The 23569-nt window shown below is 36.8% G+C and overlaps 1 protein-coding gene and 1 pseudogene across 10 annotated transcripts in view; one reads left to right on the forward strand and one right to left on the reverse strand.

The window, feature by feature from the left end:
* The window catches only part of Mecom (MDS1 and EVI1 complex locus), a 533468-nt gene that overhangs the window by 209356 nt on the left and 300543 nt on the right, over nt 1-23569 (reverse strand). The window lies entirely within an intron of this gene.
* Nucleotides 1068-2316, forward strand: LOC106026147 (dnaJ homolog subfamily A member 1-like; annotated as a pseudogene).

A 23569-nucleotide genomic window follows, 5' to 3' on the forward strand; every position in this document is an offset into this window, starting at 1 on the left:
CATTTTTCAGGTAAGGTCAGAAACAGCATCTGGAGAATTCAATATTACTACAGTGTGGGACTGGCTCTGTGCTGGGGACAGTCAAAAGAATGTTCTTAGACGATGGGCCATTACTAACAGGTTAGATTTCTGAAGCAGGAGATTCAATCAGGAGAGTAAATAATATATATGCTAATTTGTTTACCAATAAGTAATAAATATGTTAATTTTTTCATTAGTTCACTGAAAAGAAAGATTTGTGATTTTACTCTTTGTTTCTTTTTCACAAAAATCTTTTTGACTTATTGCTTGTACTGAATAATTACTTTGAAAATCATACAGTATATTATTATTCTCTTATTTTGTTAAGTAATTTTGTTTCACTTTTTCATTAAAAAGAAATAAACTTCTCTTTTATTAAGAAAAGACTCTTTAGGAGCTATCGAAACTAACATAATTCAAAACGTAAGGTTTTGCTAACCCAGTTCCATTTTATTTCCTATGACTCTTACGTTACGATCCATCACACATGATTAGCTATCATTTCCGATACCAGGGATTGAACTCACCACCTCACGCTTGCCAGGCATGCACTTACGCCATTGAGCCAAATCCCCAGCCTGCCTACTTGTTTTTTTGAATATACCAACCCCAAAAATTACTTGCTTCTCTTACTATTCATTCCGCAGTTATTTTACCAATCACTGCTAAAATAAACCAAACAAAAACTGACCATTTTACACAGAAGCCATCTTCTCCACAATTGCTAAATAGTGCCTGGCAAACACTTAACACTTCTTCATGGACGACTGAATGAACTCTCAAACCGCATCCATGATCATGTACCTCTAGATGAGGAATGAGTTAAGAGAAAAGTGGACTCATATAGCACACATACTTCACAGCTCACACCTCAGTTGACGTTTTCACTATAACATCATCAATGTAATCAATTAATTAAAATTGTGGTTTATGGAACTTTCCAGAATGCTCTGAAAGGTAGAGGGGCAGTGGCCGTCTGACCTCTGCAGGGCTGTGCACTCCTCCCGCGTCCCTACTCCCGTCCACCTGCTCACCGCCTGTAGAAAATGGCGAAAGAAACCACTTACTGCAGTGTTTGGGGATCAAACCTAATTCTACCCAAGAAGAACTGAAAAGGCCTGTAGGAAGCTGGCTTTGAAGTATCACCCGGATAAGAATCCAAATGAAGGAGAAAAGTTCGAACAGATTTCTCAAGCTTGTGAAGTTCTCTCTGGCGCCAAGAGAAGAGGGGATTATATGACAAAGGAGGACAAGCAATGAAGGAGGGTGGAGCAGGTGGCAGTCTTGAGTCCCTCGTGGAGGTCTTTGGTATGTTTTCTGGAAGAGGAGAAAGGATGCAGAAAAACGTAGTACATCAGCTCTTGGTTGCCTTAGAGGGTTTATAAATGATGCCACAAGGAAACTGGCTCTGCAAAGCAACGTGACTTGTGACACGTGTGAAGACCAAGGTGGTAAGAAAGGAAGTGTGGAGTGCTGTCCCAAACGCCAAGGTGCTGGAATGCAAATAAGAGCTCGTCAGAAAGACCCGAAATGGTTCGCAAACTCAGTCCATGTGACTGGAGTGCCGGGCCACAGGGAATGCATCAGCCCTAAGCGTAGACATAAAAGCTTCAACAGAAGGAAGATAGTCAGGGGGAAGAAGATTGAAGAAGCTCATACTGGCAAAGGCATGGAAAATGGCAGGAGATAACACTGCATGACGAGGGAGACCAAGAACCAGGGATGGAGCCAGGAGATGTTATCACTGTGTCAGACCAGAAGGAGCAGGCTGCTTTTATCGATGAGGAGACCTTGCCCTGTGTACTGATACACAACTGGTTGAAGCACTGTGTGGCTTCCAAAAGCCCATATCCACTCTTGACAACTGAACCATAATCATCACATCTCATCCAGGTCAAATTGTCAAGCAAGGAGACATCAAGTGTGTGCTAAATGAAGCCATGCAATTTATTGTAGACCATATGAAAAACATTTTGTAAGCAGCAAATTTAAGGTAAACTTTCCTGAAAATGGCTTTCTTTCTCCAAATAAACTTTCCCTGCTGGAAAAACTCCTTCCGTGAGGAAGGAAGAAGAGACTGATGAAATGGCTCAAGTAGAACTGATAGCCTTTTGTTCAAGTCAGGAAAGATGGCACCATCATAATGGAGAAGCCTATGAGAATGACGAACATCATCCCAGAGAGAGCTCAGTGTCAGACCTCTTAAAGGGGCCAGCAGACAATAGTCACTGCTGGCATTTAGTGTGTAGCAGTGAATGCACCAAGGACTATAATCATCGTGAATTCATGACTTGATATCCTTTTTGATCCGATATTCAATTATAGTAGTGTTTTAAAAGTTAAATGAAGAATAAACACAAATACAAAACATTGCGGGTTAGCTAGGTATGGTGGCGCACAGCTATAATCCCAGCACTGAGGAGGCTGAGGCGGGAGGATTCCTGAAACTTTGAGACCAGCCTGGGCTACCAAGTGAGCTCAAGGCCAGCCTGCACTGACTGATAATGAGACTTTGTTTCAAAAGACAAACATAATGTGGTTTAGTAAATTAAAATAGATATTTTCAGTTAATGTTTACATTTATTTTTATTATCTTGTCACAATGATCTTTTATTAGGAGAATGTGAAAAGAAATGAAAACAGAAAGAAGATAGAGAAGGATGTCCATAAAGGAAATGGGAAAAATGAAGAAAAAGAAAAAGATCAAAAAAAGACATGAGGAGGATAAGAAAAAGGCAATGAGGAGAAAGCAATGAGGTGAGCAAACACTTATGGTGACAAAAACATAAAAAGCAAAGAGATCACGGCAATCAGGAGTCACTTTTAAGACAATAGTTACATGGGTTACAAAGCACCAATGTAGTTTGGAAATTCCAAGAGAAAGCTGGAACGTTCTGGAATATTTACAGACACCCCTCATCCTCTAAAAGGCTATGAACATGAACCATTCCCACATGAAGTGTACCAACAAGCCACCTTTAGACACCTAGCTATGTGAAGAGCACTATGTAAAGGCCTCCACAATTTTCTCACCTTTGGTTCTCCACGATAAGGAGCATTATCCTCCTTTTACATGAAGGAAAGACACAGGGGAGTGTGAATGCTGCCCACACACTCGGACCCGCAGGTGCTCCTTCCAGCCACGCTCAGGCTCTCCCTGCCCACGTAGCTTTTGCAGTCAGGATATGCAGAGCAGGGTGCATTCTGAGTTAGCTGACAGGGTCTTTGCACATGCCTCATCCTTCCCAGGCCAACTCCAGAGGAGACAGGGGAGACACCAGGATCATCCCTGTCCTCCCTGACCCTAGAGACCCAAATGTGAAGCAGATGGGACCAGACACTCATCCAAGACTCACGGTACCCTATTTAGCTCTTTGACACTTCATTTGGATATATCTGTTTATTCTTTTTAAAATACTTTTGTGTTCATGAGTTGAGAATCAAAGAGCATAGACAGAAACAATTCTAGAAATGTTTTGCGTTTTTCTTTAGGAGAAAGAAAGATGGAAAGAGAATAATTCAACCATCTTACTAATAACTGAAAGAAAAGTTAATGAAACTCCAAAGGCCTTGTTTCTTTTACGTTAACTCTTTGCTCACCATTCTCTGGGTATGTGCATGTCACAAATAAAAAATGCATGGCCACATTCTACTGCATTTCCCTCCAGCAGCAATAACAATCATTGCTATTCAGTCTCAACACATTATCAACTAAGCCTGCATAGAGCCTCACAATCCTGCGCAATACTCCAGGCAGTCATTAACAAGGGATGAGAATGAGCATAGGAGTTGGTATCAATTTGTAATCCCTGATATAGACATATGTCATCATTAGGTGCTAAACAAAGACACGTCCCATGACATTAAAAAATTACCTAACAAAGGCAAAGCGAAACATGAGCCCAAATATTTAATAGTCACTTGGTCTTTTGTCAACAATTACTTCTCCAACACATTCATTAAGAGTTTATGCTGTGTTAATTAAAGTTTTAGGAACTAATTAAGAAATGTTATATGTTTAAACTGAGAAATGCTAATGCTTCTATAATTCACAATAATTTTAAGGCCAGGCCTGAAAATAGAATATCATTTGACAGAGTCGGGGCTAAAAGCCATGGATGGCATCCACTGTTTAGTGGTGCTGTATAATTTACAAACTTCTGTTCTTTCAACAAATACTCAGAGAATGAAGTTTCTAAATAAATATCCAGCTCAGAAACAACACAGAACAACTAAACTATCCCTCACATGTTGCAAAAAGGTGGTGACCCTAGACAGGAAGAAAATATCCCCAAACTGTCAGCCAAAAGTACCCAGATACTAAGCAGTCTCACTATAAAACCAAAAGCTTTGTAAGTTTCTTAGAATGTTTCATTGAATCAAAAATCTTGTGATTTTATAAATGAGACATGTTTGCAACTGAAGAAGTCACATAAAGAAAGTTTGACAGTCTTATTATACGTCTATGGCTCAATAAAATGAAACATTGGGTACACATGTCACACAGATAAGAGGTATTATGTGCATTCACATATTAAACAATTCCCACTTAAGAGAAATATAATTTTTCTCCAGTCTTCACTAGTACATTTCATTAGTTTAAAAAACCCTACCCTTCATTCTTCATTTACATCTGCACACCTTACTGATGCGTTTTAAAATCATACTTAGAACATCAAATTCAAAAAAAGTATGATCCCAGAGACAGAAATAGATGTAACCTTTTATTAGTGTCAGTCACCTTTTAAAGAGATTATTAAGCAGATCTCCTCCCTTACTGATGTCCTCAGGGAAGTCCTGGGCTGAGAGTGTCAATGGCACCAACAGTACTAGTAACTTGGTTTTATCTGAAGTGATGTACTTACATTATTAAAACTCCTTGCCAATTCTTGCACTGAAATTAAAACACTAAACTGATAAACTCAAAATGCTTATCTTTTTAAAATATATGTTATTCTGGTCTCTTCTGCTTCTCTGTACATTTTAGGACTTTTTCTCCAGTTCTGTGGGGAATTCAGTTGGAATTTTGACTGAGATTTTATTAACTCTGTGTATCAATTCTGCAAGCATAGCCACCTTAACTATATTGATTCTACCTAAGCAGGAAAGGTAGTTCCATTTTCTGAAGTCCTCTTCCACCTCCCTTTTCACAGTAATGTAGAAGCAAAACAGTCCTGGGTAACAAAAGCAAAGCAAGAGGCATCATGATCCCAGATTTCAAGTTATATTACAAAGACATAATTATAAAAACAGCATGATACTAGCACAGTATCCACATTAGACATGTGGGTTAGTATAACATAATAAAGGACTCAGAAACAACTCAGACACATTCAGCTATTTGACCATTGACAAAGGATCCAAAAACATATGCCAGAGCAAAGATAATCTCTTTAACAAGTTGTGCTGGGAAAACCAGCTATCACAAACAGAATATTGAATTTAGACCCATATCTCTCACCAGGTACTCAACTAAAATCAAAATGGATCAAAGATCTAAATGTTTAGACAGAAACACTTCATTGGCTAAAGACAAAATAGATAAAACTCTTTGCCATAGGTGTAGGCAAGGACTTTCTGAACAAAATTATAATGGCACAAGAATTAGTACCAAGAATCAACAAATAGGATCATATCAAACAGAAAAGTTCTGCACAGCAGACAATGAACACAGTGAAGAGGCAACCTACAGAATGAAAAATATTTTGCCAGCTGTTCCTCAGATAGAGGACTAGTATCTAGAATATATAAAGAACTCAGACAGATTAGGCCACTTCAAATAAAAGAATAAAAATGAACAAATGAGATGAATATACACTTCTCAAACAAAAAAGTACAAATGGTCAATAAATATGAAAAAACTGTTCAACATCTCTGACCATTAGAGAATTATAAATTAAGACAACACTGAAATTCCACCTGACTTCTGAAAGAACAGCTATCATGAAGACATCAAACAAAAACAAATTTTGCCAAGGCTGCATGAAAAAGGAATCCTTCCATATTGTTTGTAGGGATATAAACTAGTATAGCCACTATAAAAGTCAGTATGGAGGGTTATCAGGAAACTAAAAGCAGTTTGCCCTATATGGCCTAGCTATTCCTCTGTTAGGTATCTTCCCAGAAGAGTTAAGGACACACTACGTGATCGTTGCATACCTGTGTTTGTAACAGCATAATTTGTAACCGCTAAAACTTGGAATCAGCCTATATATCCGTCAGCAGATGAAAGGATAAAGAAAATGTGGCACATATACATCATAAAGAAGGATAAATTTGAGTCATTTATAGCAAAATAGATGTACCTTGAAACCATACTGTCTTTTAAGTTTTTATTAGTATCTGTTTGGAGGACATAATGTTTACACGTAAATATTTACACTTCTTGTGTGGAGTTGGTACATGTACATAATGTCTTAATTCCTTTTTAAATCCTCCTTTCCTCCCCTTCTTCCCCCTTCTCTCCATTGCCTGACCACTTCTCCATTTAAGAAAGATCTATCTCCATTCTTCTTGTTATCTATCTGTAATTTTGCTCCTAAGTAATATCTGCAGCTAAATATTACATGGTTTATCTTATATGACAAACTCAAAATATAAAAGGTAGATAATAGAGAGTAGAGATACACGTATTTCTCAAATGGAAAGGAGATCAAGAGGAAGAGAGGAAGAAGAAGAGGAGGAAGTGAAAAAGAACTGAGATATGTAATGTACATGTACCAACTCCCTGCAAGGAATGTAAATGCTAAGTATGAAGAGAAAATAAAATCTGGGAGAAAATGGACACAAAAATCACTTCAGGTTTTCACAAAAGGTAGACAGTATTAAAAATGTGGCAGAGGTTTTTTTTTTTCTCTTCATACAACAATGATTATATGACACTCAAATTAAGGTTAATATCCTAGGGGAGGAATTCTTTTGTCAATTGGTGGTCTGTGGCTTGAAGCTTCACTGAAAGGTTTCACTTAACAAGCACATGAATACGCCAGCCAACGATGCAGGAGCTCTCAACAGTCCCGAGATGCAGGGTCATTCATAACCGTCTCCATCCTTTTTCCACTCTCCAAAGTATAATTACTTCAAGAAACAAAATCCTGGTTTATTTTAGTGAAATTCAAAATCTCACTACTTACATAGCAACAGCTACATTTCTTTATCCCCGCTTTAAATATGTATAACCGTCTGCACTCAGGCATATTCAGCAGGACAGTGGTCCTTAGCAGGCCCAATTCTCAGAATCTACATAGTTTTTAAAATATCAGCTCACCTTTAGTATCTACAAGGAACTAGTTGTGGAAAACAGGTGTTAGCACTTGGGTTGAAGAGATAGATAGATATGTATAGTACAAAAACAGAATATTTTAAAAATTAGAATTTCTGCCCCATCTTTTTACTAGTGAGGACAAATCAAGAAAGCTATTCACTGTATATCTCTTGCCCACTATGTAAACTAAAAATGTACCTACCTCCAGAGTAACATGTGTGACAGGCTACAGGCACAGGTGGGACAGAGTCTCAAAAATGTAACAGTCTTGGCTTTAAAAAAGATGAGACTTGGGAAATATTTTAAATGCTTAACATCTCTTTGGGGCTGGACAAAGAGTTTGAAAATCACTTAACCGTAACATTTTCTGTGTTCAAAGGATTTAGCAAGCAGGTGACTCTTTGGCCTTGGCCAGAGTAAATTCAAAAAAGTGGTAGAGACAAGACATAGTCTAAAGGAATACTGGTGGCTGAAAAACATAAATAAAATGAGTCCTGACTGTATCTTTCAGAATTGTAGAGAAAAATATAGTTTTGGAGTTGAGTATCTGTAGGCTCTCTTTAGGGTGGGAGGGTTATAGCAAGCATGTGCACAGCTCAAGGTCAGATATAAATGGAAGGATCATATAATTTCTCATCCAAACCAGATAGACTTGAGAGTGAAGGCAGATAATAATAATGATGCTGGAATGGTAGAAGTAAACGAGGACTTTCCAGATCAACCAGAAAGTCTGGAGATCTTAAGAACGAGAGGAGATATTGAAGATGAACACAGGGAAAGGAAAAATAATGAATCAAGACCCCTGAGCATTAAGGAATGAGAGCTAAAGCACAATAGTGAGGGGAAGCCAGTAAGTAAAAGATTAACCCTTTCCAAAGTACCCAACATAGACCTGGAGTCAACTGCCCCCATTCTCAAAAAGCGTGGTCTGTGCCCTAATTATCACAGCATGAGAGGGAGGGAATGGAGTTTTCCACTCGTGGAAGAAACTGTGACATTTACTTTTGAAAAATCTTAGAATTCTATGGAGGGAAAGTGTAAGATTGAAATGCATAATTGATATTATACTTCAGTGTATTTTCTTTCTTTTTTATTGGGCACACATTTAATATATAAATGTTGAACAGCACTGAAGAAGGGTTTTGTCTGGTTTTCCCCCGTAGTTATCACAAGACATAGGCTTAAAAGTGGCTGATAAATTCCGATCAAATGATAGGCAATCAGATGATTGACCTTTTGTGGACAAATATTACTAAGTTCTGAGGATGGTGATATTTACGTATTTACACATTATTTCTGATTTTATTTTTTTAAAAAACAGGAAATAACTGAGCCTGTCAAATCTGAGACTCAGAGGGCTAAATAACTTACCAGGAAAAACCTGTACCATATTTAGAAGGGTCATCATGACAAGACTGGCCAATGGCACAACCATGCAGAAGCAGGATGGCAGTTGTTCTCATGCAATTCTGCCAACGTTTATACTGAGACTCTATTACACTTGAGATAGAGCTATAAATTCTAGTTACTATCATAAATCGCTAAATTAAAAAGTAAACCATGCAATGCTAAACAGAGTAGAGACAGTATTGTCAGAATACAAAGAGTTCAAATCTCATCCAAATGATTCAGCCTGATCAGAGTGTATCACAGGAAAGCAGGAAGCTATGTAAAGCCTTAAAGAATGAGAGGGTACTATTTCAGATGAAGGGAGTAGATACCCATGAGGTCGGTGGTTTGGTGGAGGAAGACTCAGAGGAGAAAGGTCAGAGGGAACTTTACTAGCACTTCAGGAAGGAGAAAAACATGAACAATAACAGAGACAAGGTACAGTGAGGTTTAGACACAAGTACAGAGACAAGGCAAGCTGAACGTTGCTGGAGCATAAAATGCGGAACCACAGGAAGAGACAGTAGGAGAAATATAATTGGAAAAGAAAGATTTTCCTAATATGCTGTCTTAAACATCAAACAGAGGCAACTGGATTTCTTTCCAAAGTTTACAAGGATCACTAAAGACTTATTCTGATTTCCAAGGCTGCCTTTCCAGTGTTGAGACCATTAAGGGACAAAGAGTCTCTCCAAGTGTTTTTAGCTTTGTTTACAAGACTTAAAAAATATTGGCTGTTCCATATGTGTCCCATAAACATGACTGTTTTGGTGCTGGGGATTGAACCTGAGGCCTTATGCATGCTAAGCACACACCCTACCACTGAGCTACAACCCCAACACAACACAGTCTTTCCTGAGTTATGAGAAGACAGTTGGCTTTCTTTCTGAGTGACATGACATTTTTCACTTAGCATGAGGCTTAACTAGTCTGTTATGTGCTTCCTCTTAGGTGGTATTGTGATAATTTCCAACCCTACTACATTTAGATGCAAATTTCTCTTTTTTTTTCCACACTTTTGAGATTTCTAAAACTCATTAATACAGAGATAAGGATGACATCTATCTGACCATAGTGGTGTTAGGTGCAAAATTCTAATCATATTTTACACATTCATGAAGAGGATCTAGGGCTTTGTCTTTTGTATAGTGCTTCAGGTTAGATTCCTCATATCAGTGCTGACCTCCTTCCCTACCACCTCCCTGAGCACACAAGTCGTTAATCTCTTTGAAAGATTTAGGTGTAAGGAACTTATTCATTAAAAGTCACTTCAAGCTGTTTTTCCAAGCCTGATCACAACTGTAGAATCAACTAAACAACAAGAGTTCACTGCTTGAGAGGTAAAATATCATATGGTTAATTCTTTCTAGAAGGATGTTTCACTATTCAAAAAAAAGAAGAAAATTTCTTAAAAACAGCAATGCTAATAGTGACTATCTGAAGTAAGCTCAAGTAAGCTCAAAGATGGAACACATGTTTGGGGAAAAAAAATAAAAACCATGATTCTCCAGAGGAAACAGGTAACATCCTTGGCCCATTCTGTGAGGTCCAAGGATCTGCAGAGTCATCACATGCTTTCACTCACAGACTGGACAACTGTAGCCAAGCCAGGAAGAACTTTGTCTATAGGATCCATCTTGACCCCAGAAACAAGTAAATTTGAGGCACTAAGAAGCCAGTCAGTAAGTGGCCATGACTTCTAGTCTGTTCTTTCCCCTCATGTTTTGGGTACTTTTGTTCTTAGAGATTTCATCTGTGAGTTGTATTTGCCACTAAAATACAGAGTCGTTAGAAGTTCAAAACTGAAAGGTAGACTTCCTGTGGCTGTGCCACCTCTGAGTCTATATTCCTGTATCCTGGAAACACATGAAGCTCTATGGGGGAGGCAGAGACAGACAGACAGACCAGCAAAAGCTTATCTAAAAACAGCAGTATGTCAAGATCTCAATATTGAACCTAGAAATTGATTTATGGCAAGATTCTATCTTTCACCAGAAGACCATGTGACTGTTTACCAAATGTGACCACAGTCCTCTGCCTAGGAGGCCACCAACGACCTGAGCACCGCCTCTGCAGTCTCCCTCCAAACAATGCATCCTTGTTCCCTGGCCTACCAGCTGTGACAGGCATGATAAAAATGGAGATTGTTTTTATACTCTATGTGCTGCTTCCACACTGACAGCAGCATGGTCATTCGCCAAATAATCAGAGTATGCTGGCATTTTTATAAATAAAGTGCTGGGGCTTGACAGTAATCTGTGCAAGGAGGACTTGGAGGATGGACAAAAATGTCTACTTTCCCATGCAGAGGAAGAGGGCCTCCTTGGCTATTTTTCAACAAACTGAAGCTTCTTTTGACCAAAAGGCAGCCAGGAGCACAGCTCTGACATCAGCCCAGCTGAGGCTGCACTCCCTGAAAGGACACAGGGAAGCATTTCTTTCTTTCATGGCTTGCAGGAATGTGTTCCTGGGGCTCCCTGAGTTATACAAGGAGGATTTTATTTCATTAGAGTAGAGGCATGGGGGTGGAAGGAGTGCAGGAACTAATGTGCAGTGAAATCCCACAGTGTCCTGTGCTCATATAGATCGCTTTGTTTCATCTTCACAGTGACTCTGGGAGATGGGTATTAATGCTCCTGATTCGCCTAAGAGGAAACCAAATGCACTTTACTGTGATCACAGAGGCAGTGTCCACAGTAATCCACTCCAGAAGTGGTCAGAACCATAGGGATGGTCAAAGTACGAGAAAAGAAGACACGTATTTCTCTTTTAAGAAAATCACCTTTAAGGCTAGGGGATCTTCAGAAACATATGCTCAGCTAAATACTTTGGTGTCTGCTTTGTCAAAAAATATTTTTACAGGTTTTGAAGTATTTTGTAGACCCTCTCTCTCATAGCTTAACTTAGGACACTGTGTGAATAGGAAATGCACATCATTATTGTATGACAAATGATAACGCTGACCTTCTGAGCGGTTAGACAAAGTGCCAAAGTCTCTGATAACAAGCGGAGGGAAGGGACTTGTGCAGATTCTCAGCTCCGTGTCCTCTGCCATGTTCTTTGCACAACACTGTTTCTTTTTTAGAACCAAGCGTGCTAGAGACTCAGAACCAAAAATTTCCTGCTACTCGTGCAGGAAAAAGAGGTCAGGCTCACACCAATGATCCAGTTTGCCAAGAAAAACTTGTTCTGACAACAAGAAGATTCAACTGTGGGACTTTTTATAGAGGGCATTTCCACAGCCTCTCTCCACGGCTCCCTCCTTTCTCTGTCAACTCCTTCAGCCCAGCAATGTCAAGCACACTTAGTAAGATCAAAGTTGTGCTGCAGACTGTGAGTCCTACGGTAACAGCTCTTCACACTACACACAGCTCAGATTTTCAGGCAACATAACACTAAACCCAGAAGGATCAAAACTAGAGCACGGCATCTAACACACGGAGCAAAGTTTGTAGAACTTCCATTGGAACAGTGAAAATCTTCACCAATTTTATGATCAGGAAGTAGACAGAAGAAGTCCACCCATTCCTCACCCAAAATGGAAAATAAAGCAGCAAATGACCCACAACCCAGGAGCACAGCAAATGATTTGGTTTGTATCACTTGAAGACAGTTGCTGGGATGCATTTCTAGAAATCTCCATCCACGTGAGATCTTGGGGCTGGTGGACTCTAATTCTGGCAGCCAAATACCATAAAGTGTTCACAACTCTCTCTGCCAGAGGATTCATAAATAATGAATAAAGGCTATACATACAACAAAATAAAATCTAGCTCCTTACCATCCTTTGTAAGGTGAGCTTAATAGTTTAATTCATGTCCTTTCTCAACGGCAGAGTTAGCACTACTGCATAGTTTAGGATGAATGTGTCAGAAGGGCATATGCAGCCCCAAAGCACTTTACTTCAGTGAGTTAACACCAGCAAACCTTGATTCTGAACTTAGATGCTACTGAAGAAGATGGAAAAATGAATTTGTTACTAACTCAGTGTATGATCCTTCCAGAACACAGAACACATGGAATCAGTAATGTATATAAACTTCTGACGTCAGCATGGCCTCTATTTCCTTTCTAGAAGCTGGCCAACAAAGTCTGTCACTCCGTTTAGCTTCCCTTTAATAAAGGAAGTAAAATAAGTTTGAATGTTATTTATGATGAGGTCTGGGGTGATAGTTGCCAGATGTGAGATATTTCATGCAAACTATGACAAGATGAAGATTCCTGAAGTTGTGTTGATTTCTATGAGCAGAAATAGAAAACAAAAACTCAAAACGAACACTGCAGCTTCCCAAATGTACACCACTGAATTCAGGAACCCTGTGTGCCTGCCACAAGCCAGGCAGTACAGTGGAAAACAGGAATATAAACCATTAAGTGGATTAGAAGTTAACGGAAGGCAGTGCGACCCAGCAGCATAAGGACGATACCAGGAGCGGGTGCCAGTACTCTGTCAGAGCCCAGAGAAAGGGGATTAGTTTGCTATGGCAAAAGAGCTCAGCAAGTTTCACAGTGCAACATTTGAAGTAGGCTTTGAAGGATGAATAAGATCTTGCTGTGGATGGGGAGAGGGAAGCTGTCTAGACAAAAAAATTGTAATACAGGCAGAGCATTGGAAGAGAAAAAATAAGAGCAAAAACAAAAGATTATACCATCTGAACTTTTACAGTGAATTATTTTGAAAAACTCTATTAATTTCAGATGTAAAAACATTTTCCTTGTGTACAAGTAAATACTGTAATTGAAGTGACAGAGCAGACATGTAGAATTTATTATCTGAAATAAAATCTAATCAATAGGTATTTCATTTCGAAAAGTTAATGAAATATTATGAAGAGAGCGGCCTTTAAAGCTTTGATTTTTAGATTCGGAGAAAGAACTTAATTTCCAGTGACAAGGTCAGTACTAGTTGAATGGTCTCCTTTTGCTTCCCACATAAATGACTGCTTTTCATTCTTGAATTATTAAAATCAGGCTGCAATAATTAGAGTATACTTAAACTTTTTTGTAGATCAGCAAGTTAAAAAGTCATGTCACCTTTGTTATTTCTTTCAGTTTTCAAGAGATACTGAGATACTTACGTGAAATCAAACATTACTTTCATGAATGTATTTGGGTGTGTAACAAAACCTTCTCTTTTCAGATCATGTTAATTAATATTCAATGCAGTAAGTACACGGATATTTAATACTATTATATCAAGAAAGGGCAGAGGGTTTAAGTCATTGCAGAGGACAATGTGGGTATATTTTATCTCCTGCTAATTAGCAAAATTAGATGAGCTTCTGAAAGATTATTTGAAAGCAAAGGTTTGCCAAGCCTACTTTTAATAAACAGTTTTTATGCTCCCAATAGCCTAGGACTCAACTCTTAGATGACAAAAATAAATCTTTTGGTGCATCTATCATGGTTAAAGCAAGCCACTTCCAAGGTCAACTATTGGGTCAGACACAAAAGGAGTGCCAAAGAGCTGCATATGCAAAACAATACCTGTCAGCTCATTCGAAACAAGTGCTGCACCTTGCAAAGAGAAATTATTCAGTTACTCATATGATAATGTGGAGATAGAGTCTGATTTGGAGATACAATGAAAGTTGTGTATCTTTTCCCCAAATGAGTATCTTCTCATAAAAGCTAAAGATATTAACTCATCTTTTGCCAAGCTCTAGCTCAGTGAGTAAACTATACATCTTAGGTGATGTGTACAAGGGAATGGATGTTACATACATGCTCTGTCGTTACCGAAACAGTCCTGTCTTAAAAAGGATGTCTTTGTTAAATAAGTGTGCCCTCACGACTCCCTTTGAGAAGTAGTCATATGCTGATCTCATAACATTCTACACTTTCTTTGAAGCCCTTAAAGACTTCAGTTCAAAAACAAGTCCTATTTTAATTATATCGTCCTGGTACATGAGAGATAAGGTGATTTCTCCACTTCCTGGATCAAAAGAACAGCAGGATTACACAGAAACAGCACATCGGCTATCAGTTGGGCTGCCTCGTGCTTATGACATTGAACATTTTATTTCGATACCGTAACTCTCCTTCCAAGTCTATGAGGAAGTTCCTGCACTTTGTTTGACCCGGCTGAACTTCGTCACACTGCCTTCTCACCATCCCTGCTGAAGCAAGCCACTAAATCATACCAACTATCTCTTTGTTGTCTCTTGTACGTTCCCAGCCCCTCCTTCAACCTCACCAAGCCGGTTAAGTTGCACTTTTCACCTTCTCTATTGACATACAATGAAGTAACTGCATTTATTTGGATATTGACTGCACATTTTGTCAACATCTCAAATTTTATAAGTCAACTAGATCATGTTTCAAGTCAAAGTCCCAAAATTTCATAGCTCATCTCTATTTGCTTGCTCATAGAAAAGTAACGAAATGAAAAACCCAGAACTCCTGAGAAAGTTTGTTTAGTCTTGTCATCATATAACTGAACTAATTATTCAGCACCATACAAGTATTTTAAAACACTCTATTATGGAAAAGGAAGCTATTAGTTTGTTAAAATATACTTATATTTGATAGGTATTTAACCCATGTCTACAAAAGTAGAAGGGGCTGGAATGAAAGTTGTTATTAGAGTTACTGAACGTAGCATGAATTCAATGTGATAGAGAAATGTGGCAGCTAGGAAGAGGAGCCCGCCTGCTAAATGATAACATTGGGACTGTAATGTGCGGCTCCCAAGTTCAATCGGTGTGTAAAATACGATAGTTCTGTTACTCATAAGACAAAGCATTATTTTACATGATGCCTGAAACCATGATCAAATTGAGTTCTTAAAAATTTCCTGGGATACATTATCTAATCAAGCTAACATAACTAGGCTAGGTATTTACATCTAAGAATCTGACTTTAAAACAAGATCCCTTACTGTTTAAAGATTGCACTGAATCTACTGGTGAATATTGTTAGTTCCTTAACAAAAATCCCAGGGTTTTCATAGAATCCTTGCTGGTGAGTCTATCCATTTCCAGGTGAAAACAAGTAACTTAATATCAATATGGAAACTTACTAATGAGTAGGTAACAAAATAACATGTTTGTTGTCAGTTAAATATGAGAACCCTAAACAATTTTTAAATTGCAGATTCCTTTCACTGGAATTCATATTTGTGAATAAAGACAATACCTTCTGGTGATTCCAAAAACGAAATCAATTGTTAGCTGGTCCAGAAATTATGTCATATACTGGACACAATTGTTGAGTTAAAAAAAGATTAGAATTTTCCTACGATATTTCTATTTTGGAAGTCGTTTCAATCTGTTGAATAAAGCAAACAGGTCCAGACCTGATAAGCAGGAAGACTGTACAGACTGAAAACTGTGCATAAAACTTAAATCCTAAGCAGCAAACAAAGCATCTGTCTACACAAATATGTAGTGTCAAAGCACAGATGTCCCAGGTCAGAGAGGTCACACAGATGACTCGCGTGACTCTCTAAGGACTGCAGTGAGTCGGAGCATCCACTGACTGTTCTTGATTACTGCCTAGCCCCGGTCTGGGTCCAATGTAGCCAACATCTTTAATTCTTCAAGCACAACCAAAACTCAAATGTCTTCGGTCAAGTATTCCAGCTAATAAACAATAGCCATGAACTCAACGCTATATTGAGACAAATCAAAATGCTCCTACTGCTTTTTGTCTCCCACCTTTGATCAAACTTTCCATGGGACATTATATAGACTTTAGGGAGTAGACTGTTGCAAATGATGAATGTTGGCCTCCGGAAATTAACCATGGCAAGGAACTACCTACTGAAAGAAGAGTTACTTAAACTGGTACATTTGGAACATCTTTGACTAGGACATTCATTCCTGCCATCATTCTAAAATATTAGCAGTCACTAGTGGTATATCCAACATCAACTCCTTTATCAAGAGGCTGAATGACAAAGATAAAAGACTTTGTACTGAGTCTCGTGCAATTTACAGTCAAAAGGATGGACTTGCTTACCATTCTAGCATTCACCAAGTGATTTTTCACATTCTCAAACTACAGAATTTAAAGCAAAACCTTCATTTCTTATTTTCCTCTATATCTACTTCTATTTTACATTTGTTAGAGTTTCATAGCCAGAAAGTTAGGAAAACTGTTTGTCACAATGTTCTATCTATTCCATCTGCTCAGAACTCTGCTAAAGTTCTGGTACTGATTTTAATTTAATGTGGCATGTAGGAATGTATAATTCTACTAGTGAAATCATGTTAATTTTCTCCAAGATTTTACAGTTTGCTAATCACCTTTCTTCTGTCTCCTAACCTATGGAGAGCAAAACTATACTAAACTATAAAAATGGCATTTCTGAGATTAGGAGAGTCATGTGAAATTAAAAACCAGCCAACAAGGTATAAGCAGAAATGGTTGTACAGGACTTTAAGAAAAGTTGGAATGAGCCTTTTGTCCCTTACTATTCTTTCTTGTCTATTTCACAAATATGATAAATGGATTTCTAGTATCTATTATAGGATCCTAAAAAACTCTGAGGGAGGAAGACACCAACAAAACATGATGAGACAAGAAGATTGAATTTGATTCATTAGTAGCACCAGGATCAATTACCTCCCATAAATACTGTCAATTTAGGGACTGGCATTATATTAAAGGATATAGTATCATTATGTTTTGCTCGGTTTTCACTGCATAGTTCAGCATGCTATACAAAATTGCAATAAACAAAATGTTAATGTAGTGTAGACCAGTCTTTGTAAGTACATCTGGGATAGTCTGCCTTGGATTCCTATCTCTTTCTACAAAAAAAAATCACTATCCTTCTAAGATATTCCAGAAAAAGTAATTATGAGTTTCACTCTGTAGAATATAGTAGTATTTGTTTCAGTAATTTAAATCTACACCTTAGAGTTTACATTATATGTAAGTATATCAAAAACAAAAAATTCTCCTAGAGTGCTATAAATGCAATTCATAACTCATTTAATATGAATTAACCCAAAGTAACATCTCAAATTAAGTGAAATATTTTTACCTTACAAACTTTTGAAGCATGCAGACAAGCACTTATTTGTCTATGTGCAGAAAGTGACTCCCTTGCACATCCTTTCCTATAAGAGAATGCCTTAGGGCTGGGGGTTTAGCTCAGCGGCATAAGCGCCTGCTTGCAAGCAGGCAGTGGTGAGTTCGATCCCCAGTACCGATAAAGAGGAAAAACTCCAAAAAAAAAAAAAAAAAAAAACAGAGAATGCCTTATATATTCTATGTACAAAAAAATACAGGAAAATATAGAGGGGAAAAGTAGTTAAAGTATTATCACTCATTTATTCCAGGAGCATTTTTGAATATGTTTTGTATGTTGAGCAAGAAATTGTAAGAATGAATATCAAAAGATATCTGCCAACAACAGTCAACTGCATTTTCTATTGTTAGTCAATGCCAGAAAAGAATACCATTTACATATTTTCATTAATTGGTGTCTAACGGGCGAGAGAAGAGTACCAATCTTAATATATGTCTGATAGTTTATATCAATGACTCTTCCAAATCTGATTCCATAGAAATATGCAGGGCATCTGAAATGACTGAGTAAAAATAAATTTTCTTTCATATATTTGGAAAGTCACAGTACAATAAATATTTTCATCTGGATTTATATTTTTAAATAATAAAATGAATTAATTCATAAAAATTTTCATATTACCAAAATAAGTTACATTACCATGTGAGTAGTACCTTCTATGATAAATAACATTTTAGTGAGCTTGGATACTAAAGCTTTCATTTCATTAACCTCTATTCAGAGAAACTAAGTTTATATAAGTAAGTACACCTGTTCACTTACCATATAACAGAGCTACAGGTGGCATTTACGCTGTTCAATTCCTTTTATAGTTAAACCAGAATGTAGGTAAATTTTAGGTAATGATGTGAAGATGTCACCAAAATTGCTGCTATTTATTCCTCTAATAATACCAGCAAGGAAAATAATTACTAGCCCATCGTCCTGATTTTTTGTGTTCACTGTTTCAGCCATGCTTACTATGTTCTACTCTTTCATTCCATTGAATTCTGACACCACTACCACCTAAATGCAGATATTAATTCCATTTTGCACATGTTAAACAAATGGTCATTTGCTGTGTAGTAATGAAAGGGAAGACAATCTAAACAGACTGTAAAATAAACTCTCAAATTCATCACTTACTGACTGTGGGTTTGGACTTCTTTGAACAAAGGTTTCCTGAACTAAAAACTAGGAACAGTCATTGTGCTCCCTAAAACAAGGTTTTGAATATGCATTGTAATATTACTGTGTATAAAGATACATATACTATGTAGACACAAAACTATTACATTTTCTTGAAAGGGCAATAAAAAGATTTTTGTAATAAAATCTTTAAAAAATACCTACAAAAATATCTCATAATAAATAAAAACAGAAGACAAAAATGGTTGACTGCAAGTGTTTCTTATAGCTTCGCAGTGTCATAACAGTGGTAGACTACAGAATCTTAAGCACATCATTTATCTTAAGTTCTGCTTAAGTTTGACCTGAAAATACATAGGATGGACCATATAAACTGACCCCACTATAAAAATTCAAAGGCCTTTCCAGATTCATCTCTTTTTTTATTTTAATCTTTTAAAAGCATGTTTAGATTATATTCATTTGATTTTAGTGGAGCTTTTCTCTAAAATAAATTGCTTATACATGCACACACTAACACATGTGGAATTCCTTTTCTGTAATCCTCAAAGAGGCTTTTGATTCTTCTTCTGATTCACCAAAAAGAGTCAGTGAGCAAGTGAGATGCATACAGGGATTTGAATGGCTCCGAGTCACAGCATACATTTACACAGAAACCAGATGGTTGTAGAAAATGTTTCTTTTTTATAAAAAATAAATGGATTATTGAGGTGTTTCTACAGACTCTTATCCTCAGATGGATAAAATGTGAAAATCAAAGGAGAAGTCAAGGGAAATGGCATCTAAAATAATCAGGCAGCTCATCACAGCTTACCACACATCCCAAAGGGGCCACTCCTCAAGAAAGAACTCTGCTAGGACCTGGGCCTCGCAGTAGAAAGTCTAGGCCTCCTGCTATGCAAGGAGAGGGGGGAACGAGGAAAAGAGAAAGTGGTCAAGAGAACCGCGGCCCTTCAAAAGCTTAATTCATTTTTTCTCTCTGGAAAACTGACCACAGTTTACATGTTCAAGGAACTTCACTTTTTAATCTTGAAATATTAATTCTCTGAACCTTTGAACTGACAAGCAGGCCAATGTAAATGAGCCAGAACAAGACTTAGCCAGAATTTTTGTTTTATCACGACAAAAAAAAATTTGTTATTAGTGCTCAGTGATTAATGAGCATGCAAGAAAAAAGGATACATAAAGTATAGGTTTGTCTTGGTCTGTGTATGGTTTCCATGATATTTGGGTAAAATATAACCAAGTTTCCTACATACTTGTATATACACATATTGCACAGATAGATCCATATCATAAGAAACACTGTTTGTAAATTTTCATTTACATTTAGTTATTGCAAAAAATGTTTTAAAGTTAAAATATTTCACATATTTGTGAAATAACATATGCACAACAAACCTACTTGCTAGTTAATACATTTATTATCTATATATGTATCTCGTGTTAAATAATTCAAATTAAGATTAATTCAGATTCAGAACCTGAATGTCAATTTTATTCAGAACTGGGTGTGAATTTCCTGGGCAAAACAAATTAACCAAATATAAAGTAACCCATGAAGGCAATCACAAAAATAACTTTGGTAATAAATTCTGTCAAAAGTCAAACACACAGCTAGGAAAGAAAAAAAAGACGGCGTTAAGAAAAAAATTATTTTCTAACAAACAAACAAAAAACACATTCTGAAAAAATAAGATGTTTTAAGAAAAGCACAGAATTTCATTTTATGAAATTTAAATTAATAACTTCCTCTTCCTTTATGCTTGACCATCAAAAATGCTCAGGAGAATATAAAGTCTTGCCCACAAATTATACTTGTTTATGAAGCACAAATCTAATGTCAGCTTCAAGAAAGATTGAGCACTGGAGAAAAGTACAGGAGGACAAGAGACAAAGAGAGAAGATCTGTCGATCACGGTGACTACAAATGGCAAAGCAGCAAACAGCTATGGTACCCCATCAATGAGAAAAAAGCAACTGCAGTATTTTAGGAATTAAAACAAAGAACAGGACAAAAGAATCATGATATAATAATTAGCCATGGTGGGTATTAGGACAGGGTAACTTTAATTTGATCAGGTACAGTATTTGGTGAAAATCCCTCCTTATGGATGTCTGACTTTTACTTTACTTATGTTTTAAATGCACTTGTTTTAATCATTCCTCCATCACTGCTACGCCCCTCCTTCCTCCTAGTTTCACACTCTGGAGAGTTTTCATGTGTATACTGTATTTTGGTCATATTTATAGCCTCTATGATCTACCTTGATAATCCCTCCTTCTCTTTCGTCCTGTCCTCTTATCTAATAATATTCTCCCTTCTCTTTTGCTGTCATATTTGTTAAATCCCACATATGAGGGAGAACATGAGGTAATTGTCATTCTGAGTTTGGCTTATTTCTCTCAACACAGTGACGTCCAGATATATCCATTCAATGACAAAATCTCTTTCTTTTTTATGGATTCCACCATACCAATGTTCAATTTCAAAATCCAAAATTCCCTAAAATCCAAAGTATTTTGAATATTTCATATTTTTAAGAATTTTGAATTTTGAATTTTGGATTTCCAGATCAGGAATGCTCAATGATAAAATTATCAAGGGTCCCTGTTCTACTGGCCCAGGGTGAATTTTTTTAAAAAGTATGATTCCCACTAATTTATACAAAACATGGTCATTTTTGCCAGAGGTTGGTGTTCTCTATCCTTAGGATGTGCTCATTTAATTTTTTACTATGAATGTTGAAATCTTCTTACTACCAGATTGAACAAGGAGGGCAAAGTTGACCAAAAAGGCAAAGCTATTTTACACACCAGATAAGCCACATGGGAGCAAAAAACAGAAGAGAGCCTCTGGTGGGGGAAAAAAGTGATCTAGAAGAAGTTCAGAACTTTCGGCTGAGACCACTGCATTTCAGATGATGGAGACGGTCCACTTTGAACTGGAAAGATGGCATTTTCAGTATTTCCTGTGCAGCCTTTCCTCTAGCTCCTCATAATCTTCCTCACTTCTCCTGAAGTTAAAATACAACTCTGCCCTCTCATTCGGCCCCCACGACCCCTATAGCATGCCAACACTGGGGTGAGCTCAGCATGGACTCGAAGCATTGGGAACAACTTCTATAAAACGGGCTACATTTGCTCCAGTGTAAGCAGAGGTGGCAAACTTCTGAAAGTATAATCGGCAATGGATCACTTCAATGTATAACTGGGATTCACAAGACAGAAGAGAATGACTTTAGAGTCCCCACAGGTAACATGAATTTGAAGTACTTTAATTTTTGTTATAATGTGTTCATGTTTTCATTATTTATGTCTTTTAGCTGAATAGAAAATAATGTGAAATGATTTTAAAGAGTTTAATAGCGTTACTGGTAATTCATTTGATCTATTAAAAATTGTTATAAAATCATGTGTGTATAATTTATAAAAAGAAATACATATTTACAAAAAATGATTTAAAGGACTGTCCATTTATCAGAAGAATTTTGGTTTTGATGCCCTTATGCAGTATTACTTAATTTTAGATAATTAGGGCAATGGCAGAATTTGTGTGAAATATGTTTTAGAAAACTCACTAATTCTTTCTTTCACATTTGATTTTATGACATTTCAAGATTCATCTTTCCTCAATTCATCTTTGGTAGTTCTGTGTTTAATGGTCACTTTGTATAAAATAGTAATTGTGACTCAGCAGGGCTCATTACCTTTTCGCAGAAATGTTAAAATGCCAGTAAGTTCACCAACTGTTCTATGTAAGTCAAAGGAAGCTATCTTTTCAAAAAATATGACATGAAGTCTTGTAATAACATTTCCTGAGTACAATCTAGGGAGCTTTCAGACAGACCAAATGAAGTCATAGAAGCAGAGTCTCCTATAAAAAGTAAGAAATATTAATAAATACAGTGTTTCTCTCTTATCAAATAAAAACTCCCTGAAAAGACCTATCTTGGGACCTACAGAGAAAATATTTAATATCTTAAAGCTATTCAATGAAAACATAGTAGTTATACTATTTTTATATTGAGAGTAGCATTAGGTCTGCAGAAACTCAATATAACTCAGTTTTTAAAACAAAATACATGTTTAATACACATCAATAGCTGGCTTATGTTTTTAAAATGATTCTCTACTAAAACACTGTATTTGTTCCTTAAAAGCTTTGTGATAGGTTTCTAGCCATTTTTGTTTATTGCTACACAAAAGAAAATGACTGGATAGGTTACTCTGATTCATTTAAATTCACTCCAATATTTATTGTGACAAGCTTGATGATATTCTTAAAAATGATTAAAACTGCCTCTATAATAAATAAATTTAATTAAAAAGACTAAAAGTAACACAGAATTCTATTTAAGAGATACTGGCTTTCATTGGAAATCAGGAATCCACACAAGATTCCATACACATATCATAGAGAAAAATTTGACAAAGATTTGGTAATTCTCTGAAAATGCCTAAAATGACTATCTCAAAGAGAACAAAGTAGTTAAATATTACATGCACACTTCAGTGAAATAAGAAATGAATGTGGCTTTACATATGGTTGCTTCTCTAGACAAAATTTATCTTCTATGAAAATTAACTGCTTATGTAGAATCATTGTTCAATTTAGCAATAATGTTAATTAGCCAGTCAATTAAGTTACACACTTAGGGGTAAGGTGAGAGGAGACATGGTAATACTATTGCTAATACTTAATCTTTGTGTAAAATGTATTAACT

This window comes from Cavia porcellus, unplaced genomic scaffold (genome assembly GCF_034190915.1).
Source record: "Cavia porcellus strain 051 isolate PalLab524CR breed Dunkin Hartley unplaced genomic scaffold, mCavPor4.1 scaffold_17, whole genome shotgun sequence".
Taxonomy (NCBI): domain Eukaryota; kingdom Metazoa; phylum Chordata; class Mammalia; order Rodentia; family Caviidae; genus Cavia; species Cavia porcellus.